Source organism: Nelumbo nucifera, chromosome 4 (genome assembly GCF_055504915.1).
Source record: "Nelumbo nucifera cultivar China Antique chromosome 4, China Antique-T2T, whole genome shotgun sequence".
NCBI lineage: Eukaryota > Viridiplantae > Streptophyta > Magnoliopsida > Proteales > Nelumbonaceae > Nelumbo > Nelumbo nucifera.
In genome coordinates, this window is record NC_142652.1 from 83,685,479 (window position 1) to 83,689,510 (window position 4,032).

General features: G+C 34.5%; 1 long non-coding RNA gene across 1 annotated transcript; it reads right to left on the bottom strand.

Moving 5' to 3' along the window:
• Window positions 1-221: 221 nt before the first annotated feature.
• Window positions 222-3,683, bottom strand: LOC148800792 (uncharacterized). The gene is made up of 2 exons (XR_016085358.1): window positions 3,106-3,683; window positions 222-411 (listed from the first exon to the last, which is right to left on the bottom strand). It is a non-coding gene; the product is annotated as an uncharacterized LOC148800792 (long non-coding RNA).
• Window positions 3,684-4,032: the final 349 nt, after the last annotated feature.

Below are 4,032 nucleotides of genomic sequence, written 5' to 3' on the forward strand. Positions count from 1 at the left end.
TTTCATTGCATTTGGGAGATATACAAATAATCATTACAAATACAAATATGTTTGGTTCATAAAAATACAAAGTCAGTTTAATTTTGTATTCTTGTCAAATAATTTTTAATTGTGATAGATACAAACAGGAATCCTAAGACTCAAATCCACATTTTTTTACATTGAACAACTTGAGTGCAAAAGTTTGCATCCATCTTTGCAATCATTTGAATACAAACATGTATTGGAATTTGTATTTGCTACTATTATCAATATATAAATACATCCTTGCCAAGTACCTGCTAAATTGGACCTGGTGCATATATGCACTTAATCACTAATATCTGATCAGAGCTATAGTTGAGGAAGACATGCAACAGGTAATCATACCATGAGCTGAGGTGGAAGGACGAATTTGTGCATGGAACAGATCTGTAAGCAAAGCAATGCCAATGGCTTGAGGATATTGTCTCGGGGAAGGCATTTCGATGCTCAAGTTAATAAAGGATGGTGAGATCGGTTGGGCCGAGTTGTTAAGGATGAGCTGGTTTGAGCCAAAGAAGAGGAATGAGAGTAAGGAAGCAAAAAGTAGTGAGAGAACTCAATATAGCAAACCTTTGGGGGGTGGAGATGCCTTTAAATAATCGAGTGTCGTGGTGCACTCAAAACATGTTCCTTGTGGGATTTTAGGGAAGAGGTTGCCCACCAAGGCCTTTGGAAGGCTCTACCTTCCCTGACAAGGGTGTCTATCTGTACGAGATTACGCTTCCTCAAGGTTCTCGCTAATGGACTATACGATGTTCTCGGATTGACCTAGGACACGACAACACCCACGTGGCGACTTCAACCAACTGAGGCATGACCCTAACATGCACTATTCCCAAACATGGCCTTTGTGTTTGCACTTTGGGCCTGTTTGTTTTTTTTGGATTTTGAGAGGGAGAGGGGAAGTAAGTCAATTGGATTTGGTTTTCATTGACTTGGATACCCATGTTCTTTATTTTTTTTTTATTTATATGGGATATTATGAAAAATTCATTTTCCCTAGATATCACTTACACGAGTAAGTGATACTCATTTCCTAGGTGAATAATTAACTTTCTGACATAGGGGAAAGTTGAGAACACTTGGATGAGACAAAGCTACCCCTTTTAATAATGGATTTTTTATGACTAAAATGATCATTGTCTTATTTACCTTGAAAATAAAATAACATGGGTAAATGCACAGGTCATTAAGTTGATGCATTTACTTGAATAAGTATCTTCTCAAAAATGAATGGTGCCTTTGACCTATCGAAATGGATTTCGAATATTCGATATTCCTACCTCAATTCTCAAGAATTGAAATGATCACCCTACGTCAATTTATTACTATGGGCGTCTATTTAATAAATATATTGTATTATTTGTATCTTGAAAAATAAGAAAGTGGTTGATAAACATTTATATGGTGTTGTTTGACAGACAAACCATTAGATGCATAAGTCTATGATGGAGGTGATGGAAGCTCCAAGAATGACATAAAAAAAAAAAAAAAACATTTTTGTTTGTAGTGACTCCAAAGTCAAAGGCACTAACTACACCAATTTGGGTGAAGGGGTTAGGCATCCCTCTCCTGGGTCCCATAGGTGGAGCCCACATGGAATACCAATAAGTACAAATATAAATAAACGAAGATCCAATTGTCTAAGAGAATAATAAAGCAAAACAAACAAGGAACAAAACACCCTTGGAAATTTCCACTATTTATATTGTTATTTATTTTATTTTATTTATTCTATTTTCTTCTTTTATTATTATTATTATTATTATTATTATTATTATTATTATTATTATTATTATTATTATTATTATTATTTTATTTTAATTTTATCATATTTTTGTATTATTTTCTCATGGAAACTTCCTTTAATTTTTATTTGTCTTATTTTTATCACTTTTTTGTTTTTTATTCTCTAATTATTTTTTTAATGTTTTATATTTTCCATATTTTTATCATCATTTTTTGTTTTTATTTTTATTTCCATGCTTTTACTTTTATTATTTCTTCCCTTTTAAAGGCTTATTTCTTCCTATAAAAAGATTCTAATTCATAAAGCTAAATACCTAACTCCATGGATTCGAACCCACCACACCGGATTTACAATATTGCTATTTCTCTCCTTTATGCTTTATTTTATGTTTTATATATTTCAATTTTTTCCTTTTTTCTTTTTATATTATTTATTTTTTTATGATTATACTATCTCTTGTTATTATTATTATTTTCTTTGGACATAACTTGTTAATCGATTCCTTGCCCTTTTATCTATTATAGAAATTCAAGCATCTGGATTTATCCCCAAACCCATTTCCTTCTTCCTAAATAAAAACACAACTGCATTCCTTACCACCTTTTTCATCGTATATATTTTTTTATTCCTTGTATTTTCAGATCTTATTTATTCCCTACCATCCACCCTTTCTCTCATCCTAATCTACACAATTCTTTGCCATTAATCAACACATAATCATGATTTTCATCTATCTTAGAAAGGGAAAACCTGACAGCTATTCAGTCTAACTTTCATAACAAAATCTAATATTAACTAAACAATATGGATTAAAAGAACACAAACACACGTTGCATACACCTTAAGCATAGCAATGACGACAAACACTAGTTGATAAAGCTACAGAGAATAAATAGAACAACTAGAAACATGGAATGATTACTAGTATTCAACACCTTCAACTATTCTATTTGACAAGATTTTGAACTTCAATAAACAGAGCAATAGCAAAAAATACGAATGGAATCAATGATAGCCACTAATGAGCGGGAAAACTGAAAACCATAGATTCAACAAATAGACTTGATTAGAACAATCATTGCGAAATATAGAAAACATTAGCGATTAGAAAACCAAAATAAACCAACGGGTTCAACTGAAATCTGCATATCTATCACAGTAAAAGAAAAGAGTGGAATCGAATAAGCCAATCCAGGCTAGTATAGAGAGTTACTAGAGCTGAATTAGCCCAATCTCTCTCCTCCCAATCGTAGATATAAAAAAAGGGGGAGCACACAATGAAAGAAAACACATGAAAACCAGTTGTCGATTGAGCAAAAAATGAGTGTTACCTGATGGAGATGTGGCCTGGGAACACAATTAGCAGCAGGAGGAGTTTCAGTCTGCTTCAACTTCTGGTTATGGGTCTTTAAACAGAGTCAACTTCCGTGGAGCATTGTTAGTATAGGGAAGTCGAGAAAGCCTCACGAACTTGACTTTTTCGGATGACTGAGAACGACGATAAAGAGATGCTTCGGGCGATAGCTACTACCATCGGTTCAGCTCTACCAGAGAACGATAAAGAGAAATGGGGATTCGATTGATTGGTGACAATGGAAAGTAATGAAAAGAGGGAGGGAGAGGAGAGAGAGACAGAGACAGAGAGAGAGATGAGAAGATTGGAGGAAAGGGAAGATTCTCCACCACAGCTGTGTTTAGATCCACTATTGCAAGCAACGGTGATTGAAACATGGGAAGGGAGAGAGGGAGAGAACGAAGGGGAAAATAAAAATCAGAAAATAACAGAAAAGTGGGAGAGATAGATGGGAGAATAAAAAGAAAGAGATGGGGGAAAAGAACAGGGAAGAGATTAAGGGAGGAGATCGTCGCCGCCTCTCAATTCGGTTCGAAGGAATGAGGAAATGAACAGTGCATTAGGTTAAAATTTAAATTTACCTTTGTATTTATAATAGGGAATAATGGGATTTTCGTAATTTTGGAGGCTCCGAATGACATTTTTGTAATTATGAGATATTTGGGTCAAATTGGGTGTAGGGGGTCAAACCGAGAGTTTTGGATGGATGGCTAAGATTTTGGGTCAAAATGTGAAGGGTTGAGATGGGTCTGAGTGTGTATAGTGTTTTTGCATGTGTGGGCTAGTGAGATTGGTCGAAATGGAATTTTTTTTGCATAAGGGGTAAATAGGGTATTTTTGGCTGAAATTTGGTAAGGTAGGGTTTCTGGACATTCTGAGTTGATTGGTGGGGTTAGATTGGCCT